Source organism: Panthera onca, chromosome C1 (assembly GCF_046562875.1).
Source record: "Panthera onca isolate mPanOnc1 chromosome C1, mPanOnc1 haplotype 2, whole genome shotgun sequence".
NCBI lineage: Eukaryota > Metazoa > Chordata > Mammalia > Carnivora > Felidae > Panthera > Panthera onca.
Window position 1 is genome coordinate 126,413,085 of NC_138346.1, and position 14,299 is coordinate 126,427,383.

General features: G+C 35.8%; 1 protein-coding gene across 4 annotated transcripts in view; it reads right to left on the reverse strand.

Moving 5' to 3' along the window:
- The window catches only part of RAP1A (RAP1A, member of RAS oncogene family), a 79,008-nt gene that overhangs the window by 55,902 nt on the left and 8,807 nt on the right, over nucleotides 1–14,299 (reverse strand). The gene's annotated exons all lie outside the window — the stretch shown is intronic.

Below are 14,299 nucleotides of genomic sequence, written 5' to 3' on the forward strand. Positions count from 1 at the left end.
AGACCCCAAATACACACACCTACTGGTGCTAAGAACAAGACAAAGTCTGTTCCTGTTGCTTGCAACCAAAGAACCCTAAGTACTGTTATATACGTGACTAAGGACAGAGTTCACAAAGAGCTCCCTGTTTTATCCATGTGCTAATCGTTTAAGCTAGGAGTACAATTTTTAAATTCTAAACCTAATGGCAACAAAAATAATTTTCTAGATTCCTCCAAAGTACAGGGAATTAAAGAATGAAGGCATACTTAAGAAAGAAAGAGTGTCTAAAATAGGCAGAATGGGTGGGTTCCTTTACTCTAGTTCAGGAATCAGTATACTCTGACCTGTAGGCCAAATAGGGCTCACTGCCTATTTTTGTGTGGCCTATAAACTAAGAATGGTTTTTACAGTCTTAAACGTCTTTCTTTTAAATCAAAAGAAAATTAGTATTTCATGACATGTGAAAATTGTATGAAATGTAAACTTCAATGTCCATAAATAAAGTGGACACAGTCATGCTCATTTGTTTACATATAGTCTATGGCTGCTTCTGCCCTACTGTATTGCAACAGAGACCGTATGTCCCTAAAAACCTAAAATATTTCTTATCTGGCCCTTAACAGAAAAAAGTTTGCTGACCCCTGCTCCAGTAAAGAAATTCAAAGAAAGTATGAATTTTGGCAAATGGGCAAGAAAAGGGTAAAACTGTTAGAAAAGAAGATACAAGAAAAAGAGTATATTAATTGTACTACTATTTATTGAGTATTTACCATATACAAAACACTGGGTTTGTTTTGTTATGTTTGAGAGAGACAGCACATATGTGTGCAAGTTGGGGAGAGGAGCACAGGGAAAGAGGTGGGGGGGAGGGAGGGAGGGAGGGGGGGGGAGAGAGAGAGAGAGAGAGAGAGAGAGAGAGAGAGAGAGAATATCTTACGCAGGCTCCTTGCTCTGCAGAGTCAGATGCAGGGCTTGATCCCATGAGCCTAGGATCATGATCTGAGCCAAGATCAAGAGTCGGATGCTCAACCAACTAGGCCACCCAGGTGCTCCTACAAAATACTGTTTTGAGCACTTTACATATTAATATTTCTAATCTTCGCAACATTCCTATGAGGTAGAGACTATTATCCCCATTTTATAGATGAGTCAGAGGCTAAAACAAACTTGCCCAAGCTCAACAGATATAAATTACAGAACTGGGATTGCAACACAGACAGTGTGGCTCTAGCACCTGTGAGGTTAACCAACAACACCATACTGCTTTACCACTGACCTTCTGGTCTATCTCATCTGCACTGCATTAATTTAATGAGTTGATTTTCCTTAGAATTGAAATATTACAAACTCTGTAGATGAATCAATACTAGAATAAATGAAGAAGTTTGTGGCAGTACATTCCTTTGAGAACATGAAGGATTTCCAAGACCTATGCCTATCACCCTTCTTAAAGATAGGAAAGTGAGGAAGACACCCGTTGGACTCAATCATCACTTTCCCCTATCCCATGCTTGAACTCAAAAGTTTAGGCAGGTTTCCATACTCAGGCTAAGATAAAGCACATTCTCTTCTCACATATCTTGCCTCATCACGATCAATTAATTAAGAATCTCTGGATGGTGGAGCTGCCTGGGTGGCTTAGTAGGTAAAGCGTCCAACTCTTGGTTTCAGCTCAGGTCATGAGCTCATGATTTGGGAGATCAAGCCCCACGGTGGGCTCTGCACTAACACTGCAGCACCTGCCTGGGATTCTTGCTCTCTCCTCTTTCTCTCTGCCCCTTCCCCACTGGGGAGCACTTGTGCACACACACTCTTTCTCTCAAAATAAATAAATAAACTTAAAAAAATAATAAATAAAAGAATTTCTGGATGGTGGAGCCAGGATGTGGTTATTTCTCAAAGCTCCTCAGTTAATTCTAACATATGGCCAAGCCAGAATGGAGACCCACACATCAGTATACTTCTCTCCTTTCAAGAAGAGCAGTGATGAAAAAGAATCCAGGTAAGGGGAAGGGCAAGGCTAGAGATGGGAACTTGACAAAACCTGTCTTTGAAGAATGGAATTTTTATTTAGTGCTACAGTATGCTAGTAAAGAACATTTCTAGTCTTCTTGCCTCACCATCTGAAAACTTTATTAAAAAAAAAAAGCAGGTATGAAAACAAAAATATTTGTATATATGCATATACATATGTTTACACAAAAAAATTTCAGTAAGGGTACACAGCAAACTGTTAACTATTATTTTTTGCCTTATCTGTACTTTTTTCTTGATCTGTACTTTATATGTTACCTGTTATTTCTTCTCATAATGCATGACTTGTTTAGTTCAAAATAATGAGCTTTTTAAAAACAGTGTGACTAAAAAGATCTTCAAAGATTACTTTAATTATACTTTGAATAGAAAAATAATTATATAAAAAACTAGTAAAAATTACTTGGTGCTTTTTACTGAAAAGCAGTTTACTTTTTGTCAGCACACAAAACATAAAATCTCCCTACTTCCCTGTGCAGTGGAGATCTATATTCTAACAAACATATTAATAAATCTTTCCCACCAAATGGCTATTACTAATTAAAGTCTTACTAATACTAATTTATAACAATACTGAATGTGAGAAGAAAATATTTTAAATAAGAATAAAATGGAAATATTTTGAAGTTTTACTAACACAAATGTCTATCACACAGGCTAATTTTTACAATATTTATAGTAGTCTCAATTTAGTTAAAATAGCCTCCTTATATGGATTACACATTTAAATGAATTTTAAGTTTTTCATATGGCTTCCAGCTTCAGAAAACAAAGAAGTAGGCAATGGGGGTGGTAAAGCAGTACCCGAGCAATCAAAGGGCTTGGCCAAAGGTCTAAAGCCATAATGAGTTAATGCTCAAACGTGTTGTCATTTGTTTGCTGTTGTGATACTTCGGTAAAGGACCCAGCTTCGTGTATATTCATAAAGCATAGAATAAAATAGAATCACCAAAGAATAGAATCTCCAACCTGGTTAAATGGTAAGTCTCAAGAGACAAAATCACATCAGCAATGCTAATTTTTTAAAACATAGCAGGCAAAAAGAAAGACCATCACCATGAGGGAAAACAGATGGGTTTTTCAATCCGCTGGAGAAAAGAACCGTGACCCAAAGCAAGGTAAACCTCTGCAATGGACTGGGGCTAGCTGTAGACAAGTCAACGTGGAGAGGCTACTCATAGAAAATAGCCCTGTATGAACTGCCTAGGTAGAGTTAGCATTTATTACATTTATTATGATTAGCCTTCATCCTAGTGGCGAGTGTAGTACCCACAGGAGGGATTTTTCATTACAAAGGTAAACTAACTCTCTCAGAACACTAAGAGCATTTGGAAGTCTCACTCAAGAGTGTGTCTTAAAAAAGAAAATTAGCTCATATAATTATAGTCGGGTCAGGACCAACATTTAAAGATTTTAGTGATGGTGTCAGCAATTCAATTTAAATTTAAAGGTGAAAGTACCTGAGAAAAATTAGCCCTTTTTGTAAAAAAACAAAAAACATTTCTACTTTGAAAACCAAAGCATAATTTTTTTTGCAATGTTAAACGGCTTCTCATAAAGAAACTTACCTGAATCCAGCAAAAACACTAATTAGATTAAGATTCTATAAAAATCGGGTGTTGGTTCACAAGTGTTACCTAATATAATAACTATTCTGATATATTTTTAACTTTATGAGACTCCAACCCTCAGAAAAAATGTATGAATAACTCTAAAGATGATATATAATGGAACTCTATAAAAATAAGCAGGAATAGCATAGTGAGAGATATCTAAAATACGTACCAGAAATGTAAAAAGAGAAAGAGAATGTATCTCCTATATATAACTTTATACCTAGTTACCAAGTTTAAAAGGAAGGAAAGTTGGATTGCAAACAAGAATATGCCCGAGATACTTCAATCAATAAACCAAAGATTAAAAGGCATATTTGACAGAAATGTTGTTCCAAATATTCCAGAAAGCTCACAGCTCAACAGCTTTTTTTCTTTACTTTGCAATTCAGAGGTGCTTTTAGAGTTCTAAATCACTGCTAGGCACTAAAAGTTCTCAAGCCCTAAAACTGTAAATCTTCAGAAATCTATAATTTTCTAGTCTAGTTAAAATACATATGCTTGGCTTTTAAAAAACAATAAAACAAAAAAGCTAGCCAAACTGTAACTTATAATCTGAAAAATATACAGACACATGTGCCTACTTAATGGAACATTTTACATTTCCAGGTATAAAAGCACAACACTACAAAGTTACAGTAACTAAAATCTAGTAGCAACATCAGAGTAGGCAAATAAAGCAAGCCTAAAAACTAAAAAAAGAAAAAAGAAAAAGAAACTCAAGCATGTATTTTATTTCCAATTCTTAAATGATCCAGCAATTCTAACACAAATGGGAATTTTTGATACAGAAAAACACAAGCAAACAAAGGTGTATGCAAACAACAAAACCAAAAAACCAGGAAACAAAAGGTTTTCAATAGAAGAATGGATAAATTACTAGACATCATTACTGGTGGTTGTCCTTGGGGAAAGGGGATTTTCACCCTCTAAACTATACCTACCAAAAATATTTAAATGTACAGAATAAAATAATTCTACTTCTTGGAATTTATCCTAAGGAAACAATTAAGACTGCATGGAACAATTCAACTGCAATGATATTCAGACCAGTACTTACAATAAAAAAACTGAAAAGTATACGAAATCATTTAAATGACGGCAAATTCATATAACAGAATACTATGCACTGATATTATTTATTCTTAGATATTATTAAAATATACTCATTTTTCACAAAAATTCACAATATATTTTTATTTTTTTCACATTTATTTATTTTTGAAAGAGAGACAGAGCATGAGCAGGGGAGGGGAAGAGAGGGAGAGTCACAGAATCTGAAGCAGGCCCTAGGCTCTGAGCTGTTGGCACAGAGTCCAATGCAGGGCTCGAACTCACAAACCACAATATCATGACCTGAGCCAAAGTCGGACGCTTAACCGACTGAGCCAACCAGGCACCCCCACAATATATTTTTAAAAGGAAAATGAAACATTATGCTTCTGATCTCCTTTAAGTTTATTTATTTATTCATTCTGAGAGAGACACAGACAGAGAGCCCGCAGGGGGACAGAGAATCCCAAGCAGGCTCGGCACTGTTAGCCCAGAGCCCAATGTGGGCCTCAAACCCACGAACCCTGAGATCATGGCCTGAGCCAAAACCAAGAGTCGGACACTTAGCTGACTCAGACACCCGGGCACCCGTGATCTCATTTTTTAAAAGAAAAAAATACATATGCATTAAAAACCACTGGTAAAGATATATACCAAATACTAATAGGCTGAGAAGTAAAATTAAGGGTTTTTTTTTTTTTTTTTAGCTTATTTCATGCACTCTCAAAAGGGGCATTATCGCCCCCAAGGGGATGAAAATTGGCTATTGAGGGCAAAAGAAAAAAAAGGAAAGAAAAGGAACATTTTCTGCTTATAAAACACAAATTAATATATAATACATAAACAGAGAGGTATTAAAATTTTATAAGGGGGTACAATTAGAAAAATAATATCTAAAAAGACTGGGGCAGGACGAGCGATAATGATAAAAAGGCTGAGAAACACTACCTCATTGGTACTCTCAATTTTTCTACAATGAACTCGATTATTACTTGTGTTTGAATGGTAATATATGTACAGTTAACTAATTAAAAAGACATATACGATGGAAGTTAAGACAGCATTAATTTTCATTATTGAATATAAAATTTATTCCTATACTGTCTTTAAAATAGAATACAGAGTTTTTAAAATATAATACTAAAATGAAAATATAAAGAAATTGATAAAGTACTGCATCAGAACATCTGGATTCACCTGAAGAAGTAAACTACAGATTCCTTGGCCTTACTGCAGACCAATCAAGATTTCTATGAATGGGGCGAGTGGCTTTTATTAAATGAGGCATATTTATATCATCATCCCACTCCATGGAAATATGAAATGCAGATAGATTTTAATTTAAGTCTAAGAGATTTTTAAATTATGTACTAAAGTGATAAAATTAAACTAAGAGCCTAGAAATCTAGGAATCCCTGCTAAACTCCTCCCTTTCCTTTAAGGAACTTGATTCAAATTTCTTCATGAACTCTCAAACACACCCTATTATTCACTATCTCTACTGGGTACAAGGCACTGTGAAGAATATAAAACAAAAAAGGAATATTGATAAATTTTGCCCCTATTTTAGGGGCAAATAAACTCACTTAGGCCAACATAACCATTGGCTTTCTCAAGGCACCATTAGTCACAAAGAAACACAGGTTTTCTTTGCTCTTATGATGCAAATTAAACAAGGAACAAAAGTCACTGTTCGATAATAATAACTAAGATGCAGTCAGTCACACTCAGTTCTCTAGTTAGTATACTTAACTTGGCACATCGGCCTTCAAATACGCAGGATTCCAAATTCTGCCTACACCAAATTCAAAATCTCCCTTGTTAAATCCTCCAGGTTTAAAATGTTAAACCACAATGCCAAGATTTATTGCATACATAAAAAATGAAACTACCTTGGTGCATAGCTAAAAGTCCTATTTAACTGACTGAGAATATACCTGGATTAGTCAAAGTAGTGCATACAAAGTGTAAGATATCGCTCCAGTCCCTAGCAATCTTCTCCAATTTTTTATAGCCACCAAAGCCAACTTTCGGTGGTCTTAATACTAACAGTGTCAGCAATAATAATTAAGTGCTTTTTGTATGCCACACACACTCATTTAATCTTCAGACATGTCTGAGAAATAGGTATTGTTCTTTTTCCATTTTACAGATGGAAAAAAAAACCAACAACGAGAAATAAGGAGGTGAAGTTGCAGCTGGCAGATGCGATCTGTGATCTGCAAACCTTCACTGAGTGTTTTTGCCTGCTGACCACAAATATGTTACTACCAAATGACCAAATATTCAAAGTGAGATTTGGTGTTATCATCTCTCTATATAAATAAATTTAAAACTTGTAATTAAATAATTATCCATAAAACATCATATAAATGTATGTGACTGAGGCAAACCTGAGTGAGAAGAATTGAACAAAAATTGTCCAAGTTATCATATCAATAGTACAATACTCTTCCCATTTCTCTTGCTCCTTAAACCCCAAAAAAGGCAACTTAATTTTGCTTGGTTTTAAAGTACAAATTTTAGGGGTGCGTGGGTGGCTCAGCTGGCTGAGTGTCCGACTTCAGCTCAGGTCATGATCTCATGGTTTGAAAGTTTGAGCCCTGCATCAGGCTCTGTGCTGACAGCTCAGAGCCTGGAGCCAGCTTCAGATTGTGTCACCCTCTCTCTCTGCCCCTCCCCTGTTTGTGCTCTTTCTCTCTCTCAAAAATAAACATTTAAAAAAATTTTTTTAGGGGCGCCTGGGTGGCTCAGTCGGTTAAGCGTCTGACTTCGGCTCAGGTCACGATCTCACAGTCTGTGAGTTCGAGCCCCACGTCAGGCTCTGGGCTGATGGCTCAGAGCCTGGAGCCTGCTTCCGATTCTGTGTCTCCCTCTCTCTCTGTCCCTCCCCCATTCATGCTCTGTCTCTCTCTGTCTCAAAAATAAATAAAAACATTAAAAAAATTAAAAAAAAATTTTTTTAAATAATGAAAATACAGATTTTATCATTACAGCCTTTAATTCATTTTATCCCGTAAGAATTTTCATCTTTAAAAGTTTTACTAAGTTTCATTTCATATTCTATAATGAATTCATTTTAGAACTTTCATTTTCCTTTCTCTTAATTTTTTTTAATGTTTACTTATTTTTGAGAAAGAGCGGGAGGGGCAGAGAGAGAAGGAGACAGAGGCTATGAAGCAGCTCTGCACCAGGAGTGGAGAGCCAGATGTAGGGCTTGAACTCATGAACCGTGAGATCATGACCTGAGCCGAAGTCAGATGCTTAACCAACTGAGCCACCCAGGTGCCCCTATTACTTTCATTTTCTTATTATAAAATATATGATGTATAAAAATTCAGAAAATAAAAGGTATAAAGAAAAAAATAAAACCACCTATAATCCCAACTTCAAGATAACTTTAGTCTTTTTGGTATTTCCTTTATGCCTATATATGAATAGGTATTTTGTAAAATTTAGAACTGAAATTATACTATATAAACACTGGTAGTCTGTTTATTTCTCTCCTAACAATAGAGAATTTTTTTTTTTTTAAATTTTTTTTTTTAACGTTTATTTATTTTTGAGACAGAGAGAGACAGAGCATGAACGGGGGAGGGTCAGAGAGAGGGAGACACAGAATCGGAAACAGGCTCCAGGCTCTGAGCGGTCAGCACAGAGCCTGACGCGGGGCTCGAACTCACGGACTGTGAGATCATGACCTGAGCCGAAGTCGGACGCTCAACCGACCGAGCCACCCAGGCGCCCCTAGAGAATTTTTTAAAAATCGTGCAAATACAATTCTGATTGATTTTCTACAAAACACTTTGGCTTATTGGACTTTTTACATAAAGTGTTCTCTCTCTTGCAAGTATTGGAATGTTTTTAAAAACTCGTTAAATTTTACTGATTAAATAAGCATTTTCTTTGGACTACTAAAAAACGGCACACATCCATCTTCAGCACATCAATATATCGAAGACATGGTTATGGAAGTGTTATGGCTGCAAAAGATCAAAACCGTGACAATTCACTCTAGACACAAGCTCAGCCCAGTACACTGGAACCCAAGAAAGCCAGCTGAGAACACCACAAAGCGAGGATTCTTTATATCCAGTGTTGAAGGCCTAGTGCTTACATATGCATGCAAGCAGATGGTACTGAGTGGTGACACAATCTCAAGCTCGTCCCATTGATGACAGTAGTCCAAGTCTAAAACAAAATGGGAATAACAGAATGACTACATCATCTAAACCACTCTACTCATGGTTTCAACTGCAGATTTTGGTTGGTTCTTGAATTATAATACTGTCCTATTACAATGTGAAAACTATGACACTGGAGTACTATGAGAAGTCACTGAATATTTATTTAAAGTTCAAAGGAATGTTTTACAATGAAGTTTGTCCTAAGTGTGAAACTATTCAAAAGACACAAAAACTTTTTAAAAAGAGTATACTATTCAACCAATTTGAGTTACTCAAATTCCAGACTTACCATTTGGATGTAAAAGAAACACCATCCAAGTAACCTACTACCTGAAAATCTAAACAAACAAAGGTGAGTCTGAGACCTAAGATTCACCTTCTAAACTCACTTGCCCGTGGTTTTTCTTAAATTAATCTGATATTCTTAAATAATTAAATTAATCAAAGTCACCTGCAATTTTTAGATATACACATCTACAGGGCAAACTGACACTTCTACTTTATATGCAAAACAATGTCCGGAAGCATGAAAATTTCATACCAGGGGTTATGTCATTACTAAACTGATTCTACGATTAGAATGGAAGAGTGGAATGTACAGGAAAGCAGTCTAAAAGTTGTCATGCAGAAATATAGCAAAAAACCCAAAATAACAAGAAGAACACTTCAAGGATACCAAGAACCAAAATGTCATATAAAGTTTTATTTTTTACAGACCAGTCGTCTTACAACCTTAGTATCGGACAACTGGAAACAGTTTAAAACAGTATTTTAAAATACGTTCCTGCTTCACAAAAACAACCCTGTTCATTCTATCTACATTTATTGTACTGTACTTCCAACTCAAATCAACATGACAGATCCCACACTCCATGAAATAATGTTACTGCCACACGTGGTAAGGTTCATCATATCCTCTCTGAAGGTCCCTATAGGCCACCATCTCTAAACTAAGTGTTCTTTTTACTCATTCAACATTAATTTATCTCCTCACAGCTCACATTTCATCAATTTTGGTTCTGTTTCGGGGAAAATAAATTTCTTTTCTAATCATAGCAACTTCCATGTGTTATTTATTCTCCTATGGTTAATCCTGTATCATAATCCATTCTCTTTTGTAATCTTCATCTAAAATAGTTTCACTCTCTAGATGACCTGCATCTGTTTTCATCTCTTAGGCATCCCTTCCTATTAGGTATTCATTTGAAAAAACTCTAAGCTTAAATTTATTAAGACATTAATTCATTTAAAGGATTAGAAGCTTTATAAATACACAGTTTAGAGATCTCATACTATCGTTCTGCCTAACATCAGTTGGAATAATGGAATATAGTTTTCAGAAAACTATAGTAAATTTTTAAAGTTAAAAAAAAATAAGAGACATAGAACCAAAAGATGGTATCTTGAATATGAATACAAAAGATGATATCCTGAATGTTTTAAAAACTAAAAACATTATAGACTACTCAGTTAAAATCAAAGTGGAAATTATACTTTCCCAAGTTTTTAGTCTTTATTTCCCTCCTCAGGATTTTTACTGTGTGATTTATTTTAAGTAACTTAAACTTCGGGGGGAGGGGGGGTGAGGGGAGATTTACAGAGGAAAAAAGGTTAAACCAATTATTTCTGAGGAATTTTCTAGACTCATTTGGAAGAAAAATGATGTGTTACACTAAAGAAAGGATTATAAGAATATAGGGATTCACCTACTTGTTCATTTATTCATGTTTGGATATAAGTAAACTATAAATATTTATTGATCACTTGTGTGCTTTGTAACTGTGGTAGTCTCTTCTGGAAGTTTGCTGTCAGTATGATCCTTTATAATTAGAGTTTGTTAATTGTCGTAAGTTATATAATTACTTTGAGTTTTATCATCTGTAAAAAGTGAACAATATTTCGCAGATTTGCTGTGCAGATTACGTGAGATACAGTAATTTTACCTTCAAAAAAACATTACTTCCCTTCTCCCTGTAGATCCCTCTAGAGATTAGGACACTGATCAGTGGTTCTCAACCTTACTCTGAAAAATCTCTTCTTTTGTCCACAGATTCCACATCTTTAGATTTTTGGTAGATTTTTGTCTACCAACTGCACTGACATTTAATTAACCAGATAGGTAACAGCTAATCAGAAGTCTCAAACTGCCAAAGGCATAAATACTAATGAAACTCAATGTTAGGTTCTTGAGGTGCAAGCATGTTTTATTTCATTAACAGCTTACAAATCACAATATATGATAATGATTTGTGATAATCAGTCACAAAGATTTGAGTCAATACAGTTATTGGTCAAAGCAAAGACATACAATATTTCACCTATTTAAATCTATTGAGAAAACATACATAATTTTCATAAGGCTTTTTACAATATGGGAATAATTTGTTCCTTTCTCTGCAGACCCCTAGGAAAAACGTAATTTATTTACCAGGTTAGTGATTTTCTATGTCTAAAGAAACTACTGGTTACCCTACGGATTTGTTTTAAGCCAGTATCATTAATAACACCACCTTCAAATTCAAAAGTTACATATATTTATCCATAAAGGTAAGTAGGTAGTGATACCCTGTGTCTTCCCTGGTATTTATAAGAACAAAATCCAAACCCTTCACCAAAGCCTGATGTGGTTTGATTCTTGCCAACCCCATCCCATCCACCAGTCTCTTCTCAGCCTATCACTATGGACTTCTTAAACGTGACCTACCGGTTCCCACTTCAGGGCTTTTGTACCATGGGGGCCCTCTGCCTACTTCACTCTTCTTGCAAATCATCACATTTAGCTTTTATTCATTCAGGCCTCAGATTAAATGTTACCATCTCAGAGCTTTCCCTGCTATCACTCTACTATCACTCTAAACCCTCCTATCACTCTAGTATTTCACCATTACAGCTTCCTCATGGCATTTGTGACCTCTGAAATTACCCTGTTCCCTTATTTGCTTATTATTTCTCTCTACCACCACCAAACCCCACCAATATCAAGAGTTCCATGAGAACATGTTTTATTCACTGCTCTATCTCTAGCTTCTAGAATACTACAAGGCACCCAATAATCATGCAGTTACTATTTGCTGGATCACTGGCCAAGCTGTTTAAGACTATTCTGGAGAAAGACTGATTTCTTAGTAAAGAACTTACATTTAGCATTCAAAATTACTGATTCAAAAGAAATTTAAAAAAATGGTTTTGACTACAGAGAATAAGAAAAATGTATACAACATTCTATTCAACAAGTGAGCTTTCTTTTATGTCTATCCTTTCAGACAGAAAATATTTCACACACTTCGTATGTCACCTCATGTAAAAAGTAAATGAATTTTGGGTGCCTGGGTGGCTCAGTCGGTTAAGTGTGCAACTCTTGATTTCAACTCAGGTCATGATCTCACGGTCTGTGACCTCAAGCCCTGCATCAGGCTCTGCACTGACAGCACAGAGCCTGCTTAGGCTTCTCTGTCTCCCTCTCTCTGCCCACCCCCCCAAATAAAAAACTTTAAAAAAAGTAAATGATTTTTTAATTTCAGTTTCATTCAAGTATAACTGACATAAAATTGTGAATTTTCTTATAAAAAAGTATGCCATTAGCTGCTAGCCACTCAACCTAATAACTTATTTTTCCTGCCAAGATGCCTGCAGGAAAGCTTCTAAGAATATAAAACATACAGACTGAGAAGGCCACAGTTGCCCTAACAGCGACAGTGCTGGAATGGCCCAAAACAGGGAAGATCCTGCTCTCAGCTATGGCTGGGAAGGAGAGAGGGGTAAGAGTGATCAGACCTAGGAGAATGAGTATAGTTCTGATTTCTGTTGAAAGATCTTGAAACCAATTCAAAAGAGACTCAATTGGAATCTTATAACTGTTTTGAATACCTGAGGTCTCTTTGGCAAATGAAATCTCATTTGACTGACAATACATGGGCTTTTGCAGTTACACATAAGAAAAACACAGTATTTGTAGTAAATAACACACACAATCTTTAATACTATGTGCTACATTTGCTTACTAATTTAAAAATATTTTTAAAAATACTTTTAAAAGGAAGAGTTTAATACAAATAACTAATGAAGAGTTTATTTCAGAGTTTAGAAAATATTTGAAAACTAAAAGAAACATTGAGAAAGGTGTAACAATTCAATTTTCTAAACAAGGTATAGAAAATGTAAATACCTTAAAAGTTATCACAAGCCTCTATTTATTTTTTAAAAACTGGGGGTTGCTTCTTTTCTCAACTGGTGGTATTAAAAGAAGACAGGGAGCAGATAATCCACAGCCCATGTGAGTTTACTTACCAGTCACAAAGAAACATTAATATCAGTCTGTAGGCTAACTTTCTTGCTTATTATTCAGCCAAGTGGAAAGTACAATTTAGCACAGAACTAGAGCCAGGTACCACAATGACTAAGAATGACACTTGCAAATATTTTTTTTAATTGACAAATTAAGTAGGGAAGGAGAGAATATTAAAAGTATTATTCTCTCTGAAGATTCTATACTCAATTTCCTATTTTTCATTGCTCCATATTTCACTGCCCACAGCATTCTAAGTGTTTAACGAGAAGTCTGCATTTCACTTTTCTTCACTTCTGCTCACACAACTGATGCTTCTAAAGTCCAGTTGCATTGACGCTGAAAGACCACATTCCGAATTTAACCTTACAATGAAGTATTTTAAGATAATACCTCCAGAAATATAATGTCTAAAAGTGAGGGGTCCTTTTTAACTAAGAACTCCAAATGCTAAATAAATAACATTTCTGCAGACTATCCATTGGTCGAAGAAAGCTTAAACATATGCTTTTCACACATGAAATAATAGGAATCTTTTACCCTTCAGTTAAAAAAAAAAGTAGTTGGGGCGCCTGGGTGGCTCAGACGGTTAAGCGTCCGACTTTGGCTCAGGTCATGATCTCATAGTCTGTGAGTTCGAGCCCCGCGTCAGGCTCTGTGCTGACAGCTCAGAGCCTGGAGCCTGCTTCGGATTCTGTGTCTCCCTCTCCCTCTTCCCCTCCCATGCTCATGCTCTGTCTCTGTCTCAAAAACAAATAAAAACATAAAAAAAAAAGTAGCAACAACCAAAGCATACATAGTGAGTCCTATGTTCTCTAATTCTTCATAGTCTATCCATTAGGCTCAGACTGTTCCTTTTGAATTTCATCTCCAAACTGGGTGCACTTGAAGACCCAGAGACTTTCACAACAATGACTCCTAGCAACTCTCCTCAAATCCTTCCCTCTTGCTTTCGGTTAAACCCTCAGATATGCCTTACCTGTATTAAGCCATCCTCCTTGCCTTCAGTCCCTTTCTTCCTCAATTTATTCTGTACTCTGTAGCTAGATTCATCTTCCAAAAGATAAATGCGCTGATTGGGTCACTTTCCTCATATCAAAACATCTTGTGCTCCTGAATAAAGTCTATACTTCTCAACCTAGCAT